Genomic DNA, 17,505 nt, shown 5'->3' with positions numbered 1-17,505 from the left:
CTTAACAAAGTGGAAAATATTTGCTATAACAAAACAGTACATCATTTTTAACAAATAAATAAAATCAGTAGTTTTTTCCTTTGTCTTATTACAGATAGAAATTCCACATTGTATGAGATTTCTGTGCCAAAATACAGTAGGTAAGGTGTAAAATGATTTGACAGGTGTAGGACACAGGATTTAGGATTTGTATAAATCATGGCTTAAAAGCAATCAAAAGATAGTTGACTAGAAAGGTTAAAACAATGTCACTGTGTTGACCCTGGCTACTATGGTGGTGTATTCCACTGCAGTCTAGCATGAATAAGAAGCACACTCTTTCAATACCATTAAGAAACACTAAAATAGCATACAATGTTTGTTTTAGTATTTCTAAATTCAGCACTACTGAGTGTTTAATAGTTATGCAGAATCGATGCAACAGAATTTAAGCATAAATATCTAGTAACTAGAATATATTCAGGATGTGGCAAACCTATTTATTTATAGCACGGTCAATCACTTGTGATAACACACCAACAATAATAAATTATGCTTTTGTAAAATAATGAAATCACACACACATGTATTTCAAAGCCCATTTGACATGACTCACAAACAAATATATTTACGTGGGTAAACAGCTACTAAAAATGTATTTTATTTATCAGCATTCTATATTACAGGGTAACAGTGTTCAGTTTTCATACACGTACGCTTATAAAGACCATCTTCACTCATATATTCTAGTTTCATTTTACATACTTTGACAAAACATTTCCTCATTGGAAGAACATGACTGTCAGACACCAGACCCCAGACCCCCTGTCCAATCTAGTGCAGTCAATTCATACTGCAAACAGGGTAATTCAAATACAGTAGAGTACAGTAGAGATTCAAAAATGGAAGCAACAGTTTGTAATTAAGCGATAGTGCCCATCAATGAAGGATTTACTGCGTTGGAGTTATGCGAGGGTGCTAACGAAAGTCAAGTTCAAATACCACACGGTAAAGCTGTCCATGTCGGTTTGTTGTTGTTGAAAGATGCAGGTACACACTGTCTATTAGAAGCCAGCTAGAGCTGGAAGCTGATTGGCTAATGATACTGAATCCTTTTCTAATTTATCAGTGAACAGATCCAAAAATCCAAATTTAAATTAGTCACTTACCTAAATATTCCCTCTAACTAACAAGAACATTCTAGAAGTAATCATACATTATTTTGTGTAAAATGCTCATTTAGATGGTAATAATCCCTTTGAATGCAGTGTTTGGGTGTTCCTAGTTTATTCAGAAAGAGATCGTTGTTTTGCCCTGCACAAAAACATGACAGTATGGGAAAACATAGGGGATGGCTAGAGCTTGTAAACAATGTGAAGATGAAGCTTCCTAAGGTAATTTGGCCACAGTTTTTAAAATATATTTTTAAAATGTAACAGATTGTAAAATGAAGACTTAAAAAGACATGTTAATAATGTAAAAACTGTAATAATACATATGACAATCTAAATACTAACCTTCAGCCCTGTTAGGAAAACAACAACTGTAACAGTGAATATATTATTAAATATTCAGCATTCGTTTTAATTAAGCTAGATGCAGCTTTATGTTCTAAAATAAAAACCCTAATGTTCTTCAGAAATTATAAATGCCTTGACTCATTGGGACAAAAGTATCCATCATTAACAAAGTACAGATGAGTGAACATTGAATATTGCATATTCTTTCAGCAATTTTATTTTAATTGTTCATTATCTAAATTACCTGACACTAAACTTATTTTATATAGACCAACTGATCAATTGACAAGACTCTGTTTCCCAAAATAGTTATCAGAAATGGGAATTTTGTGAACAACAGTTTGGTGTCTTTTAGAATTGGTTATGAACATGAACTAAAACGTATAGCCCTATGTAAAAAAATAACTGCCATTAATATGTTGAAAAATTAAAACAGTGAAATGGTTCATTTTGATTTACAACAGAGTAAATGGAACTTATTACGAACATCCTAGAGAACTGCTGTGCAAATATTAAGACAATAACTCAAAGTGTAATGTCTCTGTAGTATACTTAAAGGCATATTAGGTCCAAGGTTAATGTCATATCAACATATTTAGCATGCAGGGTTTATGTAAAGCCACCAGCACTTCAAAATTATGGGAACTAGACAAAACCTTACTTTATGTATCCAGGAAAACCGGCTACAACCAATCAGCATGTCGTTTCAACCATGAAACTGGGACTGCGAATTTTCAGGTAAATATTTAAGAAGTTTGTGCACAATTGTGACAGTCAGAGCAGAAAAAGTCACAACGCTCAAAATATGGCATTCATCTTAGGTCACAAGTCGAAGTGAAGGGTACCGTCAGACGTTTCCATAGCACTGAAAAATGCAAGTTAGTATCTGAATGGTTCATGAGTAGTAATGGCAGTGGGTTAACAAAAACACACATTACCAGCAATGCATCTTTCCAAGCATTATTTTGACTTTCTCATCTGACTAAATATGTTGCACTGTTTAGTATCAATTAGACTTTAAATAAAAATCCATTGTTCAGAGCCAACAGAACCACTCACTACTCCAAAGACACTACAATGTGAAAGTACCATGAAAGCCTGGCCAGCATTTATCATCCAACCCTCCAACCTCTTATATGTTTCAAGTCACCCATGAAATGAATTATGACTGCCATCATTATGCTGCAGGTGCATTCTGTGCCTTCCCTGGATCAGCAGATTAAAGGATTTATTCAACCATCCTATTATAATAGGACAATAGTACTAAGTGCCACATAGTACAGTATTACCCAGAGTCACCCAGTGATGAAACATCTGTTAATTCATGCTTCCTCGCCTTGCCGAACACAAAGATTGGGATTTTAGTTCTGGTCTGTTGAGAATGTCTAATAATGGCAAAGCAATTTCAACCTAGAAGCCATTTCCATTTTAAATTTTGATTCAAGACTTGTTATTAATAGTCCTGTAAAATACATTAGCTTGATGAGTAACTGTGGCAGGCAATGCTGTCTCTCTTTTTATATAATCAAAACAGAAACTTAGATAAATGATCTCTTTAAGGATAGCTAAGCTGTAAATGGTAAGACAGCGATACCCTGGGACAGCTACGTTATTGTGTTAATATGATGAAATATGTCTGCCTCCTGAGCGAATGTCTGAGTGAGTTTCTAATTTGCAAGCAGCCAAATAGCACATCTGAGTGCAACATCGCAGGAGTACATATTGCTGAATATGAGAACCATGGTACTGCTGAGTATTTAGAATCATGCAGCTGACTTCAAAATAAAACAAAACTTTCTACATTTACTGCACAAAGGGTTCATTGTTCTTGCAGGATACTCATTGAAACTGATCTCGAGAAGGAAAGAATACTGCTATGCAACATGCATCATTCCCATATTACAAACAACCATTTAGTTAACTTTTCTCTACGGTCCTGGGACCATCTTCAGAAAGACTGGTATCTCTACATGACAATTTTAGGCACATAACTGATGATTATGTAACAGAAAGCTATTCTGTGTTTATTATGCAGATGTTTGGATGCATAAGGATTATTATACAATTGGAACAGCAAGGTGGAATAGTTTCCATTTTATTTTTCATGTAGTGCTGATGTACCCTTTAAGTTAGCTTACTTAAATCAAAATCTCTTATTTGTGTCAGGTTATTTTAGACACCTTGTTTATCTAGTTTGGAATCTCTCACGCGGCAGGGAGAACAAAGTAAAACACCCTTTGTCCGAAGCCGTCACTCGTTTCTGCCTAAATATCTTCATAATGACAGTAAACCGCATGTACTACTTTAAATCTTTAAAAAATGTCATGTTGTAAAAATGTTAAATTAGGCAGCCTGTTTCTTTTAGAGAAAAAAGCACCAGGGTCCTCATAGTACATTGAACGGGGGGCTTGCAAAATGCTAACTATTTCTACCTTACAACACCAATTAACCCGAAGCAGGAAGCATGGCAGCAAGCAGTTTTTATTATGCAGCTGTAGCCAGGGCCCAAAAGCACCCCAAGCTTGGATCTGTTCTTAGCTTTCCCAGTAAAACAGGACGTTTCAAAACTGTAAGATACACATGTTTTCAATGCATTAAGGGACTGACCGGGCAAGATTCATAAAACTATCATCAGGATGGTGGGTGTATATATTTCATTAAATGTTTTGCATACTGTATTCTTTAAAGCCATTCCACCAATAAAGTCTAAGTGTGATGTTAATCAGCTAGATTACGTTTATTTGTTGCATAAAGAAAATACATATTTAGACACCTGTTTGTATCCCTCCCCTCCATTTCAGACTTACCATATTTACTCAAGTACAAGTCAAGAAATTTAAACCCCAAACACAATCTGGAAGTTGGGGGGGGGTGTCAACTAATACACGAGCAAACACATGAACCGATCTACAATTTACAGTAAAAGCCTATATTTACTGATTGCGATGACCGACGGCAGCATGAACGGTATGGAGGGGCATAATAATAACGTTACCTTTTCTATTGTGTGACCCTGCAGCGTAGTGCTTCTGAGGGAAACAGCAGCACCTCCATTGTTGTGGGCAAATCCTTGTTGCCCTCGTTGCCAGAGCAAATGCTTCTAATTTCTCTCAAATCAAAATGCAAACATCTCAAGATTTGGCGGAAACGATTCAGTGACACTGTCTATATATAAAAATACGCAGCTTCACTGAATTACAGCCAGACCACCCCCCCCCCCCCCCCCTCCAACCCACATGCCATTGAAATACGTACTTCCATCTGGACTAGGAAGGAAGTGGGGGTGGGGCTTGTATACTAAAATAATACTATTGTAGGCTATACAGAAAACAAACAAGCAAAAAAAAAAACCATGTACTGTACTGTAATATAGAAATTTATTATAAAATTGTTATTTTTCCAAATCTGCCACTCAAATGAAAAAAAAAAAAAAAAAGATACCCGAATCTCACCGTCACAATGGGAGGGGTCGACTTTTACACAGATGAACTTTCTCGAGCAAATACGGTATAAATAATGTTACCAGCATTTGCTTGACATCTTATTTAGATTTCCCCCTGATACTGTTTTTTATACAACAGGTTGTTAGCATTCTGAGTAAATGCGTACATGTGTATTAAAACAAAACATACCGCAGTAATAGTATAGCAAGTCTTAGCGGGGCACAGTCAATGACGATGTTTTAAAAGAATGATGTGTGTTGTATAATCATAACACATTTCAAATCTATCATTTTTGTACACCTAATTGATTCTCTTATCAGAAATATTAAGCCTAACCTACACATTTTGTTAAATGTAACTGTAGAATTATTTGGTTGGATTAAATAGACATGATAATTCCATTCCTGTCAGATCAAGTTACAGTATGGTCTATGCCCCAAAGATGTTTGACATTCTGCTACCCTAGGTACAAGCACAAAGTACACTTATTATGGGTAGTCTAATGCTTCAGGCCACACATGGCCGAGGTTCACAATTCCATTCTAGAACACACGTCAGAGTGATGTACTTAAAATACGTAGCCCTCTCGTTAACACAGGTTATCCCCAAGGCTCTGCCTTCTTTAAGTCTTAACCTGGGAGATGCTCAATGTGCACAGCGTACAACCCAGCTGGTGGTGCTAAAGGGCTAACGGTGTTAGTAATCAAATGAATTAGATCATTAGAAGACGCTTGCAGCTTCACACCAATAGCTTAAATGTTCATTTTGCCAATAGCAATTACGAAAACAACAATATGAAATATCTAGTCAACATAGGCCTATGACAGTACCAGAGAATATCCTCAAGACCCTAATTTTTTACCCAATAGTAATTCACAATGTTCATCAGAGTGTTTTTCGATCACCCCCCTAACCCTACATAAGTTAGTAAGCCTGTTTTTATGGAGCGTTTCTTTGTTATGGCTTCCTGCTGTGATTCATTTTTGATGCGATTCATCTACCTGTACTTTTTAATTGATGCATCATGGTCAACTTTATCATCTTTCTAAGATATAAATTGATTTAGTAAGGCTCCAGTCACCTTTATTTTAGGTTGCCTACTACTATATTATCAATATTTGAAAAATATTTGGTGTATTCAGATATAACATGACTTTATAAACGTCCATCTACTAGACTGCGTTAGGCATGTACTGGAGACTCTTACCAACTATGCTGTAAAGACATTTATTTTTGAATTGGAATCTTTTAAAAAAAAAACATAAATGTAATCATTCATACTAGCTGAAGTATAGGCATATTTTGGACATTAATGCTACATTCCAGAAAAAAAAAAAAGCCTTTACTTCATTTAACCTAATAATAAATGTGTGAAATACTACAAAGCAATTATGATCTGAACTTGTGCAGAAGCCAGGCTTTCTGCAGTATTGAGACAAATGCATGAAGCAGCAGTTATCATCAACTAATGAACACAAGGTGAAAAAAACAATTAATTTGCAAGCCTATGTACATTTTCAAAACAGCCTCAAGAGCTAGATTACAGCAAGGGTTTTTGTTTAAAATGCTCATATTTAAAAAGGCATATTAAACAACTTACCGAAATCAGAGGTTGTGGGCTGTCTTCCAGTTTCTACAAATAAAAAAAAAGGTTTTGTTTTTGTTTCAGTTTCATAGGACAATATATTAAACACGTTCTTATAATGATGTCAGGGTGGGAATATTACACACATCATGCAATGCCTTTTCTATTACTCATATAAAAAAAAAAAAAAAAAATGTGAATTTTATTTATTATTTTTTAATATACATATTGTGGCAGGGAAGAAGCCCTGACGGTGTAAAGTTGGGTAAATGCAAGTTTGGCAGGGATGGGGTTAAATCTATCCCTGCGAACAAATCAAAGGTGTGGCCGTTCCCCAGTTAGGTAATTGGGTGCTAATTGGAGAATGGCCACATGTAAATAAAGGTGAGAGAAAAAGCCCTTTGTTGGAGGGAAGGAGTTTGGGGAGGGAGAGTGTTTCATATTTTTATAAAGATATGCAGTCAATAAATCTGTTTTTTTTTTTTTGTTTTTTTTTTACATTTTATTAAGATATTTTTATTACACTTCAATTTAACATTATAAAACGTTCTTCTCTTTGCTGGCATGATAGTTCATGACACAGACGGGTCCAAAACAACTTAAATATAATTAGTCAGAAGCTCTAAAGGGCTGCATATCCCAGGGGAACACCTCTTACACTAATCCATTCATCAGGCTGACAGATGACTGAATCATTTGTACCGCTGGTCCTATTCCATTAATATTTCTCCAGTCAAAATGTCAGAGCTCTCCCACTTCTCTAGTATTTCAAAGAAATTGTCAATCTAAAGGAAACCATTAACCGAACATTGCCTGGTAGGATGTTTTGTTTTGCAGGCTCTACAATACAATTCCGCCCACCTAAAGCAGTAATTTCTGTTTTTATTAGAAGCAGAGGTCAAACTCAAAAGATCTGCAGCTAGGGATGTAAATGAAATGGAAAACACAATTAGCCAGACATTAACTGGACTGTGCTCGATCAGATTAACACAACTATTTAAAATTTTAAAATTACAAGTTGAGATCTGTTGGGAGTTTAAACTATGTTAACATCCTATTGCCTATTGCTAACAGGATGTTAACATAGTTTAAACTCCCAACAGATCTCAACTTGTAATTATATATTAAAAAAAAATATATATATTATATATATATATATATATATATATATATATATATATATATATATATATATATAGTGTGTATTCAAAAGGTAATTGTCACTGACTATAAAATTTGAATAAAACTGGTAAGAAAGAGCAACACTTAGTGTAAGCGACACCATTTTCTTTATTTCTTATATATACAAAAAGAACTCTGCCATTTTTGGCCAGCTTCAAATGCTCCAATTAAGAAATCTCTTAATTGTTATAAATATCAAAATAACACAGAAATACTTTCCTTGAAGCAGACTTTTTATAACTAGGCCAGATGTTTTACATACAGGGGTATCTTAGAAGTGATCTAAAAATGTGAGCAAGGAATGAAAAAAGGAAGCACTGCTGTGGAATCTGATTTACATGGTTACTTCAAGAAATGGCTTGATGAGGTTCTTGCTTGGATCAATAAACAACCAAATGAGAAAGGTGGGCCAAATGGACCTCCTCATGTTTGTAACATTTCCTATGTTCTTAAAAAGTCACTACAACATAACACCTCCATTAATCTATACTGTTCAAATCTTTTAAAAAGTAAAACAAGTAAACCGAGTATAATGCTAAACTAGCCAAGCCTGATTGATTTATGTACACTGTAAAACACTTTTAAACACACAGTAATGTGTTGTGTTGTATTAGGACACACAAACGTTTTATTCTTTAATTTTAAAACGCTGTTCATTTTACGATTTTATAGTGTTAGATATTTTGAAAATCACACCTTATTTTAATAAAATTAATTCAGCAGGATAAAAATATATATTTCTGGCAAACTGCATTACTAAAAACGCTGCTAACATACGCAATTCAATAGTGAAAAATTAAACAGTAAGCATTATATTTAAATGTTACATTTCCAAAACAAAACAAATGGACCACTAATGTAGATGTATTCTTCTTATGTGCCATTAGAACATAATTCTGTTTCAAGCCAAATGTCTCTGTCAAAACAACACCCCAGTGCACATTAAATAAGAACATAAGACATTTTACTAGCGAGAGGAGGCCATTCGGCCCATCATGCTTGTTTGGTTGTTAAAAATCTTGCAAAGAAAGTAAATTAGACAAAAGACTACCACTATACTTACTATAATAAACTGCAAGTACTTTTCAATGCTTTCATGCTGAACCTGTAGCCGTCTGCATTGGCGGACTTGTGTTGTGTGACTCGGAACCTCTGCAGGTGAGGCGTCACATTGATCCTGTTAGAAACTGATATGCTGGAGGTGAAGACTGTCTGTATTCATCCTGATCTTTCCGCTCATGCATGCAATTCAAAACACAGGATTTTCACAGCTGTCACATTACATGCACGTAAAATACGGATTAACACAAAATCTAAAGAATATAAAAACATCGCTGACATTTGACATGCGGTAGAGTTTTAATGACACAAGTAGGCAAATTCTATTTTTGCACTTTCTAGCAAATGCACTGTAATGACGAAGTAAACCAATGAACATCAATGAACTCCCTTTTGATCAGCTTCTAGCGCATTCCTGTTTTATGTGTTATCTTTGCTGTGTTTTTTTTATATACAAGTAATATGCACTGGAATTCACTTAAACTAAAAGAACGGAAGAAACTACAGTCAAAGTAAACTTCGGCAAAGAGATCGGGGTGGCGATCTGAAAGATATTTCAATAAATTGGTGGCATTTCCTCCTTTTTTTTTCACTTCTTTAAAACACTTTCGAAATGTTGACTGTCCGCTTTCAACCGGATTGCCGTTGTCATCAGGCAAAAATCCAAAACAGCTCCACACCATGCTGCTCTCCCCGGCATTTGCCAGGACTGCTGCAGTGATTTAATTTTCCCAGAACGCACAGGGTAGTTGGTCACTTCCGCTAAGCAGAAATGAGTCAGCTTAGTTCATATTGTTTTTAAAGCACACAATTAGAGATTTGTTTTAAAAACTGATACAGACACTTAGCGCTCTGAAAGATAGTGCTGTTCCCCTTGATGTGTCTATTTATATACACACAGCCAGTGGAGACTCTGGGATTCCCCTCTTTGGTCCCATTCTATAACATCTTACACAATTAAAAAAAAACAGGAGAGCAAACGTCTGACGCATGCACAAAACCACTCTAGTATTGTATTTGAAATGATGGAATTCAATTACGAGTACACAATGTACGGCAGTCCAAATTAGTAATGTAACAAGTATCTTGATAGCATGACATAGGGACTAGAATTAAATGGAAGGGAAAAGCAAAAACTGGTGAGGAATGTTTTCTGTGGATAATACATTTATTTGCCTTGTTGCTAATAAGCTCAAGTTCTCAAAACAAAATTTGTAGCTTTTATAAACTAAAGACAGTGAGTCCATTTCTCCAATTTTAGCTTCTCATTTTCATGCTGTTCTGTTCTCAATAGCCTTGGGTATTTTCTAATATGTGTTTTAGTTTTTAATTACTGTACATTAAAGCTGCTCAAACCAATTACTCAATTATTAGGAACAATAAAGGAATTGATGTAGAATCAGGCTAATTTACCATTCCAAGTGAAAGAACTGAAGAAACAACTGCTTGGAGTTCACAATAACAAAAAAAAACAAACAAAAAAAAACACAACATGGCACTTTCTACCACGAGCTGTCACACCCATGACAGTATGGATTCCAGATGAAAACTCTGACCCCCATGACAGAGCTTTTAAATTTGAAATTCAATGGAATATATTGTTTTAAATGATCTCCACCGTTAAAAAGCTGACTACAGATTACGGTATTCAATTAATAAAAATCGGAGCCGATTCTGATTCCGATCCGATGACCAGTGCATCCCTAACTGACCATCGTGTGGTTTAAAACACCACTTTAACATCTTATCAGCATTTCCGCTAGGATAAACTGCTGCCCGTCATAGTGACTGGTCACTAAATGTTTAACCAGTCACAACTCAAAACATCATCGTCATTCGTGTGACACCTGTCCTTTCTTAAAGCGATACACATACATAATTATAGAGAATAAAAATAGGCCTATGTGAAACTTAAAATACAACTAATTCCTTTCATTTAGCAGCCTTATTTTTGTTTAAGCAGAAAATGAAAGAACATAGTTTATAACAATTTGTTTTCAAAAGTTTGTGTACAAACACTAGATCTCTTACTCGAGTTTTGGTTTCTTTCTTTCTTCGGCTTCCTTACTCCTCTATACCCCCGTCACAAAGCTGTCGGCTAAGCCCTTTTTATCGAGGTGCCATTAACTTTAACAAGCAGACAGTTAACCAATTGACCATTATCCTTAATTCGTTAAGGAAATGCAGCTGTGGTTTTTTCGTGGGCGTGCAATCATGCGGGAACTCGTGACATCTAGTGGTCAACCCATTACACTGCAGGGAACAAGTTCTATCATTCTCATACTGACATATTGATTCTACAGCACAGTAATCATAATCGGTCCGCTTTTAAGATTCTATATATATTAGGGATGGGAATTTTAAACGTTTAAACATATCAACTCTAAAGAAGTGGTTAAATGCTTAATAATATGCTAGACGTATAACTGGTCACCAAAAGCATATTTTTTTATGCATTAATTTTAGTATTTTTAGTATCATCAGTAGTCCGTCGCGTATCAGACTACTCTAGAGCCACAGTAAGGGTGGATATTATTTAAAGGAAGGGGTTTGGCAATTGCTTTTCTAATTGGTGCAACAGAAAGATTGACACTGGGGCGGGTTTTATTCTCGGTCGATCTGGTGCTCCATTGGTACACTATGTGTGTTTTATGCCTGTAGTAGGCGTGGTATGGTATCAATTCCACGGCAGGGTAATAACGTTAATGACAAGCGTTTTTTCTGAGTTTGTTCTATATTTAAAATGGCATCTCTACACAAAGGAAGCCACTTTGGAAGTATTTTGAGGAACGAGAAAACTGTGGTATGTTAATAATTATGCCAAACAAAATTGCTGTACCACAAAAACGTAAGTTCAATGCTTCACAATTTGAAATGCTTCAATGCTTCACAAAAGAATTATTGTGGATGGAGCTAAAGATGGCAATAAAAAGCAAACAACCATAACATTTGCTATAGATTTGGCCAAACAGGGCGTGATCACGTTATCCCCTATGAGGACAGTGCGTGTGAATCGTGTATGCTGCAGTTTTAAAATTGATGTCAGATTATACCAATACTGTGCCGACCCATAAAACAATACCAGCGAGGTTGGAAAAACTTAAAGAAAATCGTGCTGCAGCTGTTCATACAAAACTTTCAAAAGGGAGAAAAAGATGCAATTACCACAAACTCGTGGACCCCATTCCCCAATCTTCCCATAGGTGGAAGGCTGTTTTCACTTGAAATTGTTCTGTAAGCTTTTGGACTGAACAGCCGTTTATGTTTAGTACAGTGTTTATTTGTATGTTGGAACTACTGCACTAAAGTAAAGGACTACTGAGACACACTTCAAACATGTAGGCCAGGCATCTCTTTTTACAATTTAATGTAAAGTTGTGTGGATACGTGAATTTGAATACTTTACGTTATTTAGTAATACTTGACCATATACAATTAACTGCACAAGGCGGCAAACATTATATTAATTACTTACTATATTACCTGATTGTGTGTTAGTTTGGCATTTAAAATAGGACTTGTGGCAATGTTTGGGAGGTTTATGTACACTAGTACAGTATGTAGAGGAAAGTGGTGTTTGATTCGAGTACTAGGAAATTGTAATGCTCAAGTACTCGTCTCGAGTAACAACAGGTCTCAAAAATCCCACCCCTACTATCAAAGACCGCAAACTTTTAAATCTCTGAGGCAGACTTAATATCAGTCACAGTGCTCTTTAAAATTCCAAAATATTGTGCTATTTTATCGCTGGATAGCAGTGTGGAGTAGTGGTTAGGGCTCTGGACTCTTGACCGGAGGGTTGTGGGTTCAATCCCTGGTAGGGGACACTGCTGCTGTACCCTTGAGCAAGGTACTTTACCTAGATTGCTCCAGTAAAAACCCAACTGTATAAATGGGTAATTGTATGTAAAAATAATGTGATATCTTGTAACAATTGTAAGTCGCCCTGGATAAGGGCGTCTGCTAAGAAATTATTAATAATAATAATAATCGCTGGTAATTACCTTTTCCAGAAGTGAAAGTATTTCCAACTTTTTTTCTATTGTAAGCACGACTCGCTTTCACTTTCCTGTAGCCATTTTGCATTAGCGCTGTACAGTGGGTGATGTTCGACTTTTTTTTATTTATTTATTTTTTTAAACAGTTTAATTTTGGGCAAAGTTACTAATAAAAAAAAAAAATAATAATAATAATAATTAAAAATAAAGTTTTTTTTGTTGTTAAATGAACCTTTAAGAAACACAATATTATAAAAACATTATACCATCCAAAATGTGTTCAATAATATGCATGTTATATATGTTATATCTTCAATTTCAACTTCAATTACAACCATAAATAAACATTACAATATATAGCTTGATGAGTCCCTGTTTATTTATTTTTTTGTTTTTTTACTTTGTATTTAAGTCTTTGCAATGTTACAATGTTATTTGCTTATTTAGGGTTTATTTGCATGAATAATACTAACCAGGGCTGTCAGTAACAGTGTAATATAAAGAGTGTGTGTGTATGTTTTAAGTGCATATCAGATTTAAATACTATATAGTACACACACATTTAGTGCCTTCAGATCTGAAGACTTGTGTAACCCTTTTCAGTACTGGAAACATCAAAATAATAATAATAATAATAATAATAATAATAATAATAATAATAATAATAATAATAATAATAATATCTCAGTTTGAATACAGTTATGTTAAATGTGCTTCATGCTGTGGGATTCTTTGCAACATCTACCATATTCCGCGTTGTTGTTAATGTAATGTTGTTCTTGTATTGATTCTGGGTGATGCAAGGGTTCAAATAATGGAGGTTTTATTTATTTTCTCAATCAGAACACAGGTGTAGTTTTGTAATTAAAAACCCGACGGGTACCCGTGCTGACCTCCAATAAATAAATAAAGAAATATTATGATGTCACACACACACACACACACACACACACACACACACACACACACACACACACACACACACAGACACTAAGGTGCCACTGATATTGCAATCCTATTACATTTGCAACACTGCCCAGAAGAGTGAGTCTGCTCACACTGGAGCACGGACACAGGGCTGGTGGGCCTCAATGTCATGCCACAACAGCGTCCTGTTTAATTACACGTTTTGACAAGGTTGCAAGGGAAAGCAGCACACACATCCCAGGAAAGACAAAAGGAATGTCGCACAGCATTACTTGTGGGAGGTGAGAACAAGGGATGAGCTGCACCATTGTCCTTTGACTGGAGTAGGGGCGGATACCCTAGAAATCATAGTAAACAAGAGTATTTGAAACTCATAGTTTTTACCGTAGCCAATTTCATTATTAGGAAGATCTAGTTTGCAAAGTTAGAAGCACTTATACTGAAATGTTTGTAATACCTATCATTTAAAACAGACAGACATTCCAACTACAAAGATTGTGTTTAGAGTGCAGGAAAAAAAACTTTATCCATGTTCCGCTTGCAAACTAGATAGATCGGCACTGTGTTTGGTCAAGGATAATCTTTTTCTTACAACAAGTCAATCGTGTTTCATTCATGAATGATAAATAAATAAATAAATAAATAAATAAATAAATAAAATAGTGTATTTATAGTTTCACATTTTTCCACAATAAATGTACTATGTCATCTTATACAAGTTACATCAATATTGGCGGGCTTGTGAGTGTTCTCTTAATGTTAAAACATGGTTATTAATAACATCCCTAATTTAAAAAAAAAAAAAACACAGCAACAGATCATTCAAAATTGAGCACACAGCAACCATCTCTATCCCTCCCTGCTGTAGAAGAAGGGATTTAAATGAAAAACAATGCAGTTACTGAAACAATTTACTTCACAGCTGCAGCAAAAACATTAGCCAACTGGAAGTACTGATATAAAAGTTATGAACAAACAAACTGTAAAGAAATCAAAAAAATTGATTTACTCAGGTTTCAAACATGCTGAAATTAAAGCAAATAAAATGTGTTGGTGTTTAAATACACAAGCCTCTACAAACATGTGGAAAAACAGGACACTAAAAAGGGAAACAAAAGCAAACATTCAGACTTCACATGATCGAGACCCCATTTTCTCTTGCAGAGTCATCTGCTGACAGATCTACAAACAAGGCAAGGAAAGAGCAGCCATTTTCTCTTGAACTGTTACACTGAGCAAACTAGCTTTGAAGCACTTGATAAGCGGCTGTTCTCTTCAGTGCCTCCAGCAATAGGGAGGGGGAGAGGGAACCAATCAACCACAAACAGGTAGCAACCACAGCCATTTTTGTCTTTGCCTGTGTCTCTGCCACTATGACTCACAGAACAACAGATGTGGAGTGGGGGAGGGGAAGCCATATTCCAGGCAACTCAATAGTCACATTACACTGTCTAGCAGATCATAATACAATCTCTAAAATAAACTAAAAAAAAAATTACGTATTAAATCCCTGCAATGGGACAAATAATGCATTACACAACCAGAAAGTAAATGTTTTTTTCTTTTTTTTTTTTTTAACTAGACTGCTCATTGTACTTATCTATTTTAATCTATTGCAGTAAAGCAAGGAAACACAGATCCTTTTCATTCATTGAGTTTAACAACCTTCAGAAATAAAGGGACAATATAAAAATAAAAAAAAAATACATCGATTGGCACAAAGAACGCAGATCTCATTCTGAGGCAACAGTACCAGGAATAACCTTTTTATTAAATCAGAATGTTCTGTTCCAACTGGCTGCTCTTTCAGTGAGGCAACAAACCAGACTACATCCCTTCTAATTCAACCTGAAACCATGGAACTTAACTCATCCTGTCCTTACAATCTTTACCGTAGCTATTGCAGTACAGCTAATAATGGGTTTAGTGATAGAGATTAGATAATTACATGACAATGCACAAATAAAGGACTGAAAACATACAAAACTATATAAGTTTGTTGCTCAAAAGGCAGTTATAGACTTAAACATGGCAACTAGGATGAACACTTTCATGAACATCTTTAATGCCATAACTGTGTTACAAAATAATCAGATACAAACATTGAGAGTAGAGTAGACAGTAAAGTGTTTGAAAGGTTTTCTACATTATGCCTCAAGTCTTTCTCAATGGTGTGCTCGATTACAACAGGTTTCCACCCCATCACTAAACAAACAAATCTGAGAGACTCAAGCTTTTATGGAAAGCATTTGGCGGGAACAGAAAGTTGGGAAGAGGAGTTGGGGATCACTACCTGAGTCACACTCTTTAGACTGCAGCACACACAACAACAGTATTGTTGTATTATTATATTGTACCATATTATTTCCAATTACCTGCAGGTTTAATGACACCCCCAGGTCCACTCCACACATATAGTTCCTGTTACTTGTCTAGTGAACAAGAACCCTGCGAGTTCCAAAATGAGGTTTCAGATCCGATGTGAAACCAGGTTGAAGTGCAAGGTCTTTTTTTGTACTCCAAGCCACGCAAAAATATCAGGAAACAGAATCCACTGCGACTAAAATAATTTCAAAACCCCATTTTAAGCAAACATGCATCCAGGACAAAGTTGCACAAGTCTGCTGACTAGCCTCAAATCCCCTTGGACAAGAACACTGGAAACAGGTCAGGACCTCATACAAACAAGAGTATAAATATCTGAGAGAATAAATCATTCACTAGTTAACCTGTTAAATGTGTGCATCCATAGCTTTCTTTTATTGCAGGAAAAAAAATCTCAATTTGACAAGGAGCAAAAATTCTTTCAGTCAATAGTTCAGCAAACTCATGACAGGGAAAAACACTCCAGTGGGCCAGGGATTCGACAACCCACTTAAATCATGGGGGATATTGTAGATTTATTTACAACTACCTATTTCATAATACCACCCCCTGACAAAACTGAAAGCACCAACTGTATAACTGATGACCAGCACTATTTATTTATTAATTTAAAATCCTTAAAACCACAAGCACGGTAGTCTTTTCCAGTGATGTAAACGTGACTCTGAATCCAAGCTGGTCTGTCCTGGATAAATATTTTTGAGAAATGTTTTTAAACAAAATACTAATTCAAAATGAATCCAGCTGGATACAAAGAACCCTTCGATCCAAAGGGTGCATTCTACCAGTACTGATACCACACTAAGGAGTTGGCAATAACATATTTGACTTTGCCGGTTTAGTTTTGATTATCACTTAAGGCAAGTAAAAGGAAATAAAAGAAACAACATTAACATAGCTATTGCCTCTCTAGTCAATCTCTGCCTCGCTGTAATTTAAATGATGCAGTATGTTGGCAGGGTCTACAGGATTTAACATAGAGGGGGTCTGAGCATGTCTGCTGACAGTCAAAAGCTATTAAAAAGAAGAAAAAAAAAAAAGCAGCCAAGAACAATGAATGATTAAAAATAAATGAAGATAGATACATTATACAAGAAGCTACAGTGAGGATCCAGTTTGGAAATGACAACAGAATACCAGCAAACTTCTCACCATAAAGGAAAAATTCATATTTTTTTATAGCAGCCTATAAATAAGAAAAATAAAACCACAGTTATAAAGTAGCAGTTCTAAATAGAACTAGGACTTCAGCTTTTAATGCTTAACATTTTAAATAATACAGCAATACAATGTACCATGAAATGACTCAGCTAAACATACAGAAAAAAGTTGCTAATTCCCACTTGAAGGCAATTGCTGCTGACATGCAGCTCCAAGGAGTGTAACGGAGCACAGCGAGCACGCTTGATGGAAGAGCATTTAACCGA

At 35.4% G+C, this 17,505-nt stretch overlaps 1 protein-coding gene across 7 annotated transcripts in view; it reads right to left on the bottom strand.

Annotated features, from left to right (window-relative positions):
• The window catches only part of LOC117405693 (F-box-like/WD repeat-containing protein TBL1X), a 57,595-nt gene that overhangs the window by 19,719 nt on the left and 20,371 nt on the right, over positions 1-17,505 (bottom strand). For 5 of the 7 annotated variants that reach the window (XM_034008962.3, XM_034008961.3, XM_034923575.2 and 2 more), the window contains exon 3: positions 6,543-6,575. The exons of 1 other annotated variant lie outside the window; for it this stretch is intronic. The gene's annotated coding sequence lies outside the window, so the exon portion shown is untranslated. Of the gene's footprint in view, positions 1-6,542; positions 6,576-8,772; positions 8,898-17,505 lie in introns of those variants that run through there. One more of the 7 variants, XM_034008963.3, reaches the window with a different exon arrangement.

Source organism: Acipenser ruthenus, chromosome 9 (genome assembly GCF_902713425.1).
Source record: "Acipenser ruthenus chromosome 9, fAciRut3.2 maternal haplotype, whole genome shotgun sequence".
NCBI classification, from domain to species: Eukaryota; Metazoa; Chordata; class Actinopteri; order Acipenseriformes; family Acipenseridae; genus Acipenser; species Acipenser ruthenus.
This window is presented reverse-complemented; position numbering and strand designations above follow the sequence as displayed.